Source organism: Trachinotus anak, unplaced genomic scaffold, assembly GCF_046630095.1.
Source record: "Trachinotus anak isolate AG129_WGS33_773 ecotype Australia unplaced genomic scaffold, CSIRO_AGI_Tana_v1 ptg000012l, whole genome shotgun sequence".
Taxonomy (NCBI): Eukaryota; Metazoa; Chordata; class Actinopteri; order Carangiformes; family Carangidae; genus Trachinotus; species Trachinotus anak.
In genome coordinates, this window is record NW_027273863.1 from 3,903,787 (window position 1) to 3,917,786 (window position 14,000).

General features: G+C 39.9%; 1 long non-coding RNA gene across 1 annotated transcript; it reads right to left on the reverse strand.

Annotated features, from left to right (window-relative positions):
- Positions 1 to 312: 312 nt before the first annotated feature.
- On the reverse strand, positions 313 to 13,376 carry LOC139629470 (uncharacterized). Its single transcript, XR_011692978.1, has 3 exons — positions 6,774 to 13,376; positions 5,713 to 5,776; positions 313 to 1,159 (listed from the first exon to the last, which is right to left on the reverse strand). It is a non-coding gene; the product is annotated as an uncharacterized lncRNA (long non-coding RNA).
- Positions 13,377 to 14,000: the final 624 nt, after the last annotated feature.

Sequence of the window (14,000 nt, forward strand, 5' to 3'; positions counted from 1 at the left end):
TCCCTGAGGAGTCCAGGTGCTGGAGGATGAAGTGGACGGCGTCGTCTACAGACCTGTTGGCTCTGTAGGCGAACTGCAGGGGGTCCAGGAGTGGGTCAGTGATGGATTTGAGATGGGACAGGACAAGGCGCTCAAATGATTTCATGACCACAGAGGTCAGGGCAATACATTAGACTTAATGTATGTGTAATTTGTATATTACACATTTATCCAAATACATATATGTTATATGTAAAAATAATTATATATATATGACATGTCAAAGTATATATTATACATTTTTTTTTTACATACATCTTTAAATTTTCTCTGATGACTTAAATCCAGATGTCTGATGACTAAAATCCTTCATCTGATTAAAAGATATATTTGAAAATGATGAAGGTGTAAAACCTGTACCTTAAAATGAGGCTTAAAATAGGCTAAAAGTAGATTTTGAGCTTTTGGCAAGCAAACGCAATTTCCTTTTTTTTTTTTTAATCTTTATCTTTATTGAAAAATATTCAGGAGAACCACAACACTCACACACGTGCATAGGGGATATGTCATCATGGAAGTGACTGACAGATTGAATGTGGTCCAAAAAAATTGAGGCCACCCTTACTGTACTTATTCATTAACACAGTTTTTTCACATAATTAGTGCAGTTTTTCCAAACTCAAATAAAATTTAGTTTATGGTTTTACATATGATCAAGCAAACAGTGCAGCATATGTTAATCTAAATAGCCCGTCAGTCTTAGTAAAATAGATATAGATAGATAGTAAAATCCTACCTCCTACCCCTTGATTCAATTTCTTTTTAACAGGAAGAAGAAAGCGATGCAGACGTAACCTCCTGTAAAATCCCCATGTCTATGTCATTGAGAATTTTATCAAATTTATTAATGGCATTTTGCGACAACTTGCACGTCTCTTTGACTTTGGCATAAAATTCAGCATGAGTTGTGCAGTTGCCTCTTCAATTCTCCTAAAGAGGTCTTGAAAGTCAGGTAGTGGTGATATGGGCAGTGAAAGTGGTGGAGACTCAAGCAATGGCATTTCAATGATTCCCAACTCTGCTTTGCGTGGTGTTTCTGCCTGTTCCTGGTCAGCATTCTCCTCAGGGCAGAATGCTGTAGCATCCCACTGGTCTCTCCCAAAGAGGCTGATGCAGCTACCTGTGTTTGTCCAGAGTGGAACATTGTTGTCCAAACTTGCAGTAATTATATTTTTACTAGTGGGGTCAGATATAACACTCACCAACCCCTTTACTGTGAGCTTGCCAGGAGCCCAACAGTGGAGCTGCGCTTCATCAAATGACATGGCAATGACCCCTACATGCTGATCTGGACTGACCTTGAACTGCATGATAGCCTTTCCTGTTAGGATATCCCACACTGTCACCACACCATTCTGGCGAACAGAGATTACCTGTTTGAAAAGGCTGTGATAGAGTGCAGAGCTCAAAGGCTTGTCATGGGATGATAGCATGTTTTGAAAAAACATCAGTTCCTCTGCCAATACATTTTCCTTTATTTGAATTAGCAAAGACTAACTCATTGTTATGTATAACACACACTGGAGATTGGGGCCTGTCCCATATCACACACCTGGAAACTTTGCCTACACATCCAGCCATCTCCGGACCGGACACGTGCATTCATGTCTGCAGATAAACTGACAAATATTTTGTCATTATGATTAAACATAATGTGGGTGATAGCTTTGACATGTCCTTTTAACACAAGTTTGCAGCGTGTGGTTTTGTGGGGCAACCACACCTGCAGTGAGCCATCTGTACGAAGGAGAATGTTTAACGCATGTGAAAAGTCTTGATCTCCCTTGCTCTCAAAGAGTTTTAGGGGCTTGACTTTGGTTTTGGTCTTAGTGAGTTGACCTGGTGGCCCGGGGAGGGCAGCAAGGGCCATAGTCCTGTATGAACTTCCAAGATGGCAAATAAGGCAATCATTAAAGAGGGAAACTCTGATATTTAGACAGTTTTCATAGGGTTTTTTTTCACAGTTCAGAAACATAAACTCTTGTACACTTCAGTTCGTACAGAAAGGTATTCCTGCACGATGGATGCCTCTTCGGCCATATACACATACATTCTTGGAAATAAACACATACAAATCGCCTTTTGTATCACCAAAGGAAAATACTGCTTGAGTGCCACTGGACCAGCAGTTCATGGTATTTACTATGGTGTCCTCTACTATTAAAGAGAGGGTGACTGGAAACTTGTCGGGAGACTCATTGTAATTATAGAATAACAGTTCCCTGTCAGTAGTGGAGATAGCCATCTCTCTGAATTCTCCGAGGTACACCATGTCAGTAACATGCATTTTCTTGTTGTGTGCAAAAGGACGGTTTGACTTGTTTAGTGGAATTGAGTTGAAGATGTCAAAGCTGTCAGTCCAGAAGTTGAAGATACCACCTGAGCTAATGGAGAGGTATTGACCTTTCTGGTAAGCCCTGGTTTGTGTTCTTGAAACATCAGAAGCACAATCAGGTTCCTTGCCATGCTCGAAGGGACAGAATAACAGACAAACGATTGCTTTATAGTGATCCACAGGTATAACTTTGAAAGGTAAGGGAAAGGGTTGATTTTTTATATCTAAATGTTCTGATGCTTTGTTTCTATCCAACGGGAAGTTTAGGAACTAACCAATGTCCACGGTTTTGTCAGTTTGTGTCAATCTGCATGTGGAGGACTTCAAGATCTTCCTTATTCACAGAACCATAAAACTGCTCCACTGCTACACTAAATTCCTCCATGTCCAGAGCCATCAGCATCAGCCTCTTCAAATATCCTCGCAATCTCTGGAATATCTTCAGTAGTAAACATTTTATCTCCCCTTATGGGTTCACTTCTGCTCTCCATGGGGATCTTCTTAAATCAGTCTTCCACGATGTCTGTGTGTTTTTCCATTATTACGCCTATGCATTGTCAAAATGTCAAAAACGATTTAAACAGTCAGTTTATTTGTATTACAAACTCTGGAAACGTGTTCCTCGGACGCAGAATATTTGTTGCTCTGTGCTGTCTAATAGTTTCGTGCACTAGTGTGATTCTAGTTTGCATTGCATTGCATTGCAGAAACTGCAGTTCGCCTACAGAGCCAACAGGTCTGTAGACGACGCCGTCAACATGGCTCTCCACTTCATCCTCCAGCACCTGGACTCCTCAGGGACCTATGCCAGGATCCTGTTTGTGGACTTCAGCTCTGCCTTCAACACCATCATCCCGGCTCTGCTGCAGGACAAGCTCTCCCAGCTGAGCGTGCCTGACTCCACCTGCAGGTGGATCACCGACTTCCTGTCTGACAGGAGGCAGCACGTGAAGCTAGGAAAGCACGTGTCTGACTCCCAGACCATCAGCACTGGATCCCCGCAAGGCTGCGTTCTTTCTCCTCTGCTCTTCTCCCTGTACACCAACACCTGCACCTCCAGCCATCAGTCTGTCAAGCTCCTGAAGTTTGCAGACGACACCACTCTCATTGGACTCATCTCTGATGGCGATGAGTCTGCCTACAGGTGGGAGACTGAGCGTCTGGTGACCTGGTGCAGGCAGAACAACCTAGAGCTAAACGCTCTGAAGACAGTGGAAATGATAGTGGACTTCAGGAAGAGCCCAGCCCCACCCACCCCCATCTCCCTGTGTGACTCCCCCGTGGCTACCGTGGAGCATTTTCGCTTCTTGGGAACCACCATCACACAGGATCTCAAATGGGAGCTAAACATCAGCTCCCTCATCAAAAAAGCTCAGTAGAGGATGTATTTCCTGAGGCAATTGAAGAAGTTCAACCTGCCAAGGACTATGATGGTGAACTTCTACACCTCCATCATTGAGTCCATCCTCACCTCCTCCATCACCATCTGGTACGCTGCTGCCACGGAGAGGGACAATAACAGACTGCAGCGTATCATCCACTCTGCTGAGAAGGTGATTGGCTGCAATCTTCCGTCCCTCCAGGACCTGTACGCCTCAAGGACTCTGAGGCGTGCAGGGAAGATTGTAGCTGACTCCTCCCACCCTGGACACAAACTCTTTGAGACACTCCCCTCTGGCAGGAGGCTGCGGTCCTTCAGGACCAAAACCTCTCGCCACAAAAATAGCTTCTTCCCATCTGCTATTAGCCTCATCAACAAGGCTAGAGAGCCCCACTGTTGCTGATCAATTGCACCAATCACCAGAAAAAATTCCTTGTATGTGAAAACATACTTGGCAATAAAACTGATTCTGATTCTGATTCTGATTCAGTGATCACACATCGAAGCCACAGGCAATGATGTCATTGATGTCATAGGTCAAGCTGCAAGTGGTCTCATTTTAAAAGAAAACATGGTTGCCATGGTAACAGCAACCCTAGACTAAAAAGCCCAGATTTTGAACATGTGCTTTCTTTTAAACAAGTATTGTGTTCTGAAAAGTGCAAATGAATAGCACAAGTCTGTTAGAAGGAGTAACAATTAATGTAAAGGTGATGTCACTGCTTTTAGATGTAGGTTTATGAGATGTCACTAAATATATCGCTGGGAATAAACGCAAAACAGAAATAAACTTCAAACAAAAGTTTTGGCCTGTTGTTGTGGTGTCATGCAGTGTTGGCAGATAACTGTGAAGGAATAAACATACAGTGGGACATCAGCTCTGCTCGAACCAGAACATGACACATGACCTTTTACATATACTGACATCACATGTCAAATCCAGTGCACCTCATTGGGTGCCACTGTCCACTACACAGTTCTCGTATGTTCATTTCATATAGGACAATACAGAAATATTCATTCTCTTTAACAATTGAGAACACCTTTCTTATACATGTTAACATGCAGTACATTTAACGTAATTTCTCTTTAACAATATACTTGAGGGCAAATTTGGTGCACAATACCAACCACCCTCTCCACAACATTCTGGCAGGCCAGAGAAGCAGCTACAGCTGCAGCCAACGTCTCATCTCACTGCGCTGCAGGGCTAAGCGGTTCAGCTGTAGCTTCATACTTAATAGACATGCATGCGGTTTGGAGTGGGTGATCTGATGAACTTATATCGCGGACAATCTTACTTTGGCATATGATCTACATTTCAGATCAATTGCACAGATTGGGTAATTGAAAGCCTCTATATTTAGATATTTATTTGTAAAAGTGTTATTTCTTCAAGTGGTATATTCAAGAGGGTTTTATCAAATTCAATGAAATGCTTTTGAGATGACATTGGGTTGTTGTAAAGTAATTTGTTGAACTCACTACATTATCTGTGACTTTGCTAGCTTGATCGAATGAAACTGCTAACCAACAATGCCTTTTCTTCTGTGTTGTAGCAATTTCTGGAGCTTATTACTTCAGGATACAAATCTGAACATTTGAACAGATACAACAGTAAAGACAGAGAGAGAGAATGACTCTCCTTGAACACATCTTCCCTCCAAACAGCAGTACTCATGAACATTTGCCCCCAACCTCATGACACAGTCAGACACACGCCCCCTAGTCTGAAACTTTCAACAGCATCTCTGTGGCAAAGGATTGATCTGATGTGAGCTCGGACATATAGCAAAACATCCAAATTAATTAATTAAAATGGACCTCAACTATTATAAACAATCAAGCCTGAAATTATTCACCGCCATATGTTATTCCATTATTCCACACAATACATTGGATACCGCAGCCAGAGGAGGCCACAGCTGATGCAAATATCCAAAGAAATATTTCTTACCGTGACTCCCTGTTTTCCAAATAAGTCAGAACGTCTGATTATCCCCGGACATTATCCTCCTTTTCTATTATAAGAAGAAACACAGAAGTTATATTTCATAGTCACAAAAATATTCCATCCTTTTTATGGCTTACAATTTAACAATATCATTTATCTATCTATCATCTATCTATCAAAAATCTTTCACTGTAAGAGGATGTATTTTTCAACACTTATATGGACAGAGTAATATTGAGAAATACCCTTCAGCCAAATTAAGACAACAGAACACAACAACAACAAAAAAGGATCTGGAAAAACAAGACAAAAAAATCATAATATTATAATACAATTACTTGTAACTCAAGCTGTGTAATTGAAAAATTCTGTAAATCCACAAAATTAAACCATAGATAGAACAGATACTTAGACCTGTGACACCTGATCATAGCATACTTGTCACGTCACTATTTAAAAAAAATGTTTAAAAAAGAAGATTGATTGAACAGATGACAGTTGTGTCCCTGCAGCCACGTTGATCTTGTGAAGTTACTGTTGCAGGTGTCAGTATGACTTCACAGTAAGTCGGAATCAAGCCACATATTCATTTAACCATCATGCATTGTGATTCATTTTGCACAAATGAGTGTCACCTGGCAGGAAGTATTATATGAACTAGTACAGGAGGTATAGAGAGGAAACAATTATGCAGGCATACTGTTCTCCAAAATTGGAATTACGAACTACTCTTTGGATTCTGCAGTTGCTGACCAGAAAATAATTAGGCTATTGTAATACTGGACTCTACCGATTGGCTGAAAAGTGTTTTCCAAATTAAACTAAAACAAATGAGTGTTGTTTTGCAGCCTTCAACACAAATCTTCAGCTTCAAATCATGTTGTTTTCCTGTCTCTATCTACTTTGTGCATTTTGAAGCAGTACACTCCAAGTGATCCTTTCATTATCACGAAAGGAAAGGATTCAATGGGCCATGCTTGGCTTTACTATACTTACATAGAGCAGGAAATACCCCTGTAAGGGTAAAAATCCCAAATATCACTGTAAGATACATTTTCACTTACCCTAGTGGGTTTCCTTAACCCTTAATCCTTAATCCTCTACAGTCATGACATCTGCAATGTCCTTTTGCAGCCACGCAAAGACTTGCTTCACGAAGTCTCATACAATCATGGTGTCTAGTTGCGTCCTCTGGCACTGTGCCACAGTGGATGATGGAACCTAACCAAGAATGCTTAGTGTCCAATAGGAGGAGAGACAGAGGAAGAGAGAAAGAGAGGGAGAGTATTTGTAACATTTCACAAATCATTTATATACAAATATTCCATTATTAGTGAACCATTTAACAAAGCATCATTGTCAGCCCTTAATATTAACTGGTATCTGGGCAATAATAAATACAACAGAAAATATGATAGCTGTACAACAAAGGTTATGATAGCTGTACACTTGGTCACTCATGCCAAAATAAAGCATAGCCTGATTCTGGAAGATGCTCTAAAAACATTTTACACACACAGTCATATAACTGACGAAATAGATGATGCCATTCCTCTGGAGCCACATACTTTAGTAGTACTTTACATCTTTCAACTTACACACAAATTGATCAAATTTAACATGATTCTTGAAAGATCCTTGTATGAGTGTGAATCATACTCTCTGAGGCCTATGCAATTATGACACTATTGCATGTAGTTCAAATAATGTTTTCATAAATAAACTCAGTAGATTGTACAGAAATGAAATGCATTTTTTTTTTAAAGACAAAAACCTACGTCTGAAGGTGAGACAAAACTGACGGAGTTGACGAACTGATGTAGGAGCAGAGTAAACAAAGCCTGTAAACAAGGCCTGTAAAGCACGAATGGAAAGATTAAAGTAAATTACAACTTTGGAGGTCCTCCATTCTTGGATTATTACTGAATTGAACTGTTTGAGGACACAAAAATTTATTTGAGACACAACAGGCTACAAGGTAGCAACATTAATGAACTGTTTGAGATCCAGAATCCTCCCCAAGTGCATCCTGCCTCCTTTCAAGGGCTCACTGTAAAACAAAGTTAGCAATCAGAATCAAAATGTCAATATGTCTCAGTAAATTATATTGTATGCAATGTCTGTTATTTTTCAGTTATTATGTTGTTATACAGCTACTGTTCTATCAGTTAGGTAACACTTTTTTTTTCTACAGGGCCTTTCCAAAATGTCTTGCCTAGCTCAATAATTCAATACTTTATCTAACCTGTATGACTTAGGCATCAGGCAACAAGTGGTGAACATGTATATACGCTATGAAGTCTATTACATCAGGAGTTATGCTGTAGAGCTCTCTTGTCCTACTGGACTTGATTGGTGAAGCGCTCCTGGTTAATTTAAGAAGGATGTCCTTTACTGGACAGAAGCAGATATCTTTCGTTCCTTGTTTCGGGTGAAAAGTGGCTGTAGGACCACAAGGGTGCATAAACTCAACTTTCACATCTTGGTGCTCACTGTCTCCCTTGGTCCTAAGTCTCCAACTGTTCTGACTGTTTTGTTTAGGACCCTTTGCCTCCACCTTTGCCTCTCCTTTTTTAGACTGTCGCTTCTGCTGTCTGGGTCACTGTTTATTTTCTGTCTTCTTTTTCTCTGATACTCCCTATTTCTTTTTCTTTGCTCCTCCACTGACAGTTTGCATCTAGCCATGTCTGCCTACAGTACAGATAAAAGCAATAAATGTAAGATTGTAAGATTGATGTTGATCATTTCTTTTATAAAGGTCAGTCAGTTTTATGTAAGCATTATGTCAGTATTTGATCATAAACACATTCTATGTTTGTTATGAATTACAAAATGAATTTTTGGAGAATTTTTCAACTCCATCAGTTTAAACGTCAACACTGTCAGACGTTCATTCTGACAGAGATGACCTATGATGGAGTTGGCAAAATGAAATGTTTTTTCATCTTAATCACGTCTCATACACTGGAGCCATTTTGATTTCCCCCAGTTAATAGGTGCCTCTGTAAGCTACACTAAACTGCCTACATTTATTTAACAATTCTTTTTTAAGAGAATCATTCTTGGGTGACAAAGTTGACACCCAAAACTTGTGATGACAGTGATATCAACTTTAATGCTAAAAATGAAAAAACTCTTAAACTTACATGATCATGTGCTGTACTGCTGCATCCATCAAAAGAGGGAGAATGAAATGGGGGTCCTCAGAGTTATAGCTGACCAATATATGCCTGATTTTTTTTTTAGAAATTTTAAAAAACCTGACAGAGTTGACTTGAAGTGAGGACGCTACTTTGAAAGGCCTTTTTTTTTTTTTTTTTACAGAAAATATGATGTTTATTGAACTTTATGTATTCTGTTACCTTTTATAAAACAACCAAAGTCATTTCATTATCATTTTTATGTATTAATCATATTTTAATCACTTTTTCTTTCAGGTAGAATCTATGACTTCTTGCAGAGGACATGTTAATTTGCATGTACTTTTTAGCATTGCGTATATATATATATAATCCACATAATCCACAACTCAGTGACAGTGATTAGCTAACATCAGCAAGGGTAGCCAGCAAGCTACAATCACCATTATTTTACATTATGGTTGTTACGTCCCCAAGTAGTCCAGGGGAGTGGGGAGTAACAGCGTTAAATAAACCGGGGAGAAGGAATAACCAGGAAACAAATGGTAAGGTCGCAAATACGGTTATTTATTATCACTTAAAGAAGGTAACCAAAATCCTTTCGGAAAACAGGTGGAGCCAGTAGAATCTGGAAAAGAAAGAGCAACAAGCAGGAAATGATAAGTTAAAACAGAGAACACCCTCCCAGCCACAGGGAGTAACACGCAGACACTATCCGGTGTATACACAAAAACTGGCCCCACTGGCCGATAACAATGATCACAGAGCTGTAACCACTCGCTAGCGCGCGTGCGCGCGCACACACACACACACACACACACACACACACACACACACACACACACACACACAACCTCACACTGCCGTCTGACCCACTGGCCCAGACTAGGCCTCCTCAATGCTCCTCATAATCCAGCTCTTGATTGCCAAACCAGGTACAGCTGTGCCAATTCACCTGCTGGAAAAAGGGGAGGGGCCGAGGACACAACACACACATACACAAACACCACTCTGGCATGTAACAATGGTTTACAGTGAACAACAATGTACATAACAAATTCACATTAGATGATGAAGTTACACACAACTTTAAGTAGCGAGCTAGGCTAGCTAACATTAGCTAACGCGCTCATGTAACTTAGTCCTGTGAGTGCCATGGATGTGAGTCGTCAAATTTCCAGCTCTTGACAGTTGGTTTTGTGAAATTCAAAGTCCAGTAACCAATCAGTGCTTGCTCTACATGTTTGAAACATTCACAGATCAAGCTGGGGATCTCTGTACACTGTGTACATGCTCTGTACCATAGCTCTGTACACACAATAAGGGATAATGAATGACATTATTTTAAAACCATTATACTGCTCATGAAAACAGGTCCAATATTTTTTTATGTGTGAATCAGTCACATTTCTGTCATACTTACCGGTATATCAAAATTACAAATTGTATTAACATTTTTTTCGATTATTTATTTTATTTTGAGGGTCCTCAATCATATAGCTGTTTACAATACTTCCAGAATGTACATTATTAAACATAGAATGGTCTTTTTCATTCTTCATGGGATTAACTTTATTGCAATCAGCCATGCATGTCCAGCCGAAAACTCAACACCAACATTCCAGCAACATTAACATGTGGCCCATAAATAAAAAAGTATCCCTATCCCCACACCATCTATAATCATCAAATTATGTTTTAACTGTGTGCTGTTGACACATGGTGGACCCAAAGGGAAAACTCCTGTGGGCCCCACAGGGGCTTTCGGTGGGCAAGACTGTGGTGGGTCACCCACAGAAAACCCTCATAGGTCCATAAAGATAGTAACTAAGGATAGTTGTCCGTTGCTTCACATATTGTCGATACAGAAGAATACTCCATAGAAGTGTTGTGAAATCTGAAGAAATGATTCACCATCTTGTAATGTCTAGGTAATGTATAATAGGTCATAAAGCAGTAAATCATGTGAACTTGAGTCTGTTTCTTAATCACTGTTTTGCTTTTCCACTCTCATCAACAAACATGACAAATATAAATATATAAAAAGGGAACCTTGTTATAGCTTTTGTGGCAACCAACAACTGGCTTATAAACTCAGTAATTTGAGACTGTATGAATACCAAACAGTTGAAAACATTATCAGGCTAATAAGCTCTCTCTTCATAGTTAACCATTAAAACTGCCCACAGTGGTAAACATTCAAAATCAATAAACAGTTAAATATGCTACACAGAATGTATGAAGTAAAAGCAGTAATATAAAAGGCATATTTAAAAAATAAAAAATATCAAACTTCTCATATATAAACATATCAGATTTAACATCAGATCACAATGTGTACATCACCTACATTCAAAGATGTACTGCACAATAACCAGCCTCTTTAGGTTGACTGCATACAGGCACTTCACTCTTTGGGCCTGCAGGCATTTGGCGAAGAAGAACTGGATCCCAATTCCAGCCTGTGCTGTCAGCTCCATCAGAGCCTTTTTTCCCTCCCTGGAATATCATGGCTTTGATTATGCCTATATACATATACACACACATATATATGATGATTTTTAAGTGTTACATGCATGTTTGCCATTAAATATGATTTAATGTCTCGGTGTGTCCATTTAAATGGTATTTTTTAGTTTTGTTGCTGTAAAGCACCTTCGAAAGTTTAACATCAAATAGTTGCACTACCTTAAAGAAAGACTCTCTCCTAGTGGAACAGAGACTGAACTATTTAAAATAATACATAACATACATAGACGATTAGAACAGAGGATGGAAGCTGGATAAAAAATTTTTAAACATTTGTGGTATATGATCATGGAACAATCATGGAATTTCATTTTTAAAAATGCATAAGAAAGCTGTGTGAATGATTTCATCTGTTGGTCACTTTAACATACTTATTGTTGTTCTTTCTGCTCTTCCTCAGTGAGCTCTTCCTTGGTTATGGGACTGTGAGGATGCAAATCTGCTGAGATGTTTGGCAGCAGACAGTGTTTTGTCTGGTTTTTCCATACCTTTGTGCTGGGCCAGGGTTGCATGAGTCTCTGTTTTCAGCTCCCTCAGTGTTGCCTGGATAGATGTTGCCTTACACCTATTGATCACTCCTGCCACAATGCTCTTCCTGAAGGTATAATCCTTGTCATCCTTCAGTGGGGTCACCACATACTGTTGAGCAGCCTTGGGGTACTAGTGTTTATGTTGCTCCCCACCTTCCTTTGTTTTAGCTGTGTCCATGCTCACATTATTGTTGTGATCCAGTGCAGCAACGCACACAGACGTGCCTCCAAACTGTTCCTAAGAAACTTCTTCCTTTTTGTGGCGTACTTTGTGTACAGTGTGTGAAGACTTTTGAGCTGTCCCATGTGAATGCCCAGTGTGGTTTGCTCCAATTCCTTCCTACCTGGAGGTGCTTGTCAAGCACAATCTTCTGTAAGTGCTGGAAAGCAGCAGAGCTAGGGAGGAGCCATGGACGCTGACTCTCTTCCTCGGGGGTGTAGGTAGGGTGCTCACACTTGGTCATTGTCTCACCAGACACCCAATGGTGCACATTGGTAATGGGATGTAGGGTTGTGATCCACTTTGTTTCAGCTTCGTCACACTTCCCTGACATGTTGTGACACAAAACCAGAGGTGGTTTGTGATCATTCTGATCCACTCAAACAGCTCCTCATTGTGGCACTGCAGCAGTCAATTTTTTGACAGACTTCACAATGTGCCAGAGGTCATACTCATACTGTATGCATTTATACTCCTTTCTGCACTCATGGGTGGCAGTCAGTTGCCAAAACAGATATGGTCACATCATATTCTCCTAACTTGGAAAGGCACCTGTCCAAACCTTCCACTTCAAGCAAATAACTTCTTCTGTGACTTTTACAGTTTCTTGTACCATCACCAACTTTGACAGTGGCTCTTCACTTAATGTGCTCAGTACAGCCTCATTGTGAGCTGTTGACTTCTGAGATAACAAAGGCCTTCTGTATGTTGAACCACTGTCTTTTTTGAGATGGTTTCCAGATCAGTGGTGTCACACATCTCCAAGAATGGACTGCACTCATTTCCAGTGACGAATACAGCAGCAACCACAGAAACATTGCATTCCATGATTCCCCTAACTAAAGGCTGAGAATGCCACATATAATCATGACCGTCAATACATTCTATCTTAATCTTAAAACCAAATCCACTTTTGGGGACTTCTGGTGGCTGTCACACCCGGGCTAGGACACAGGACGCAGATGCAGGATTTCGAGTCCTTCAATAAAAGTCTTTATTGCAAGAATCAGATAAGAAACCTCCAAGACCGAGTAACAGAAGCAGGCTATGAAAATTAGCTCTATAATATTTCCATATGGGAGAAGCGTGGCTACAAAAGATACCAAAATAATAATCGCTCCACTAAAAGAAGGAAAACACAAAAGACTATGAAACGTTTATAGAAACTGAAAATCACTCCCGCTACGGAGGCAAAAGAAATAACAAAAGAAGTCGAACCAACAAAAAACTCTCTTGAAAACTGGAGGCACTAAGCTATGAAAGGTAAGCAAACAAATAATCACTCCACACGGAGGAAACAAAAGGCTATGAAAACGTTAGCAATGGAACTAAACTAAGGTATGAAACTTACAACTGAAAATCACTCTTCTTGGAGGAATCGGAACAAAAACCAAATGCGACTGGATACAGTATCTTATAGTTATGAATCTATAGCCAATCTCTGCTCTATTTATTTATTTTTCATATTTAATTTAGTCTATATTTGTGTGCAATGAAGCCTTTAATTATATTAGCTTCTTATATCTACCTCATTGTTTTTGTATTTGATTTGTGTCAAGTAGCTGCTGTAACACCAATCTCCCTTTGGGATTATAAGCATTTTTTTTTTTTTTTATGAATGTGTAGTTTCTATTCTGGTCTTCACTTTGACTTTTTTCTTTTTTACTTTGTCACTATTGGAAATATGTTGGTCGGTCAGTAGACCTCATACTGTAGGAAGTGAAATTGAATACAGATGGAGCAACTTCGGGTTTTAGTCTGTTGGTCTGGTGAACAACTAACCTCCCCGACTCCACCTATTCCTCCAAAAAATGTTCACTGCAAACCCTTGAGTCAGAGCCCAGCGGAGGGCTTTTTCTCTTCAGCGCCGCT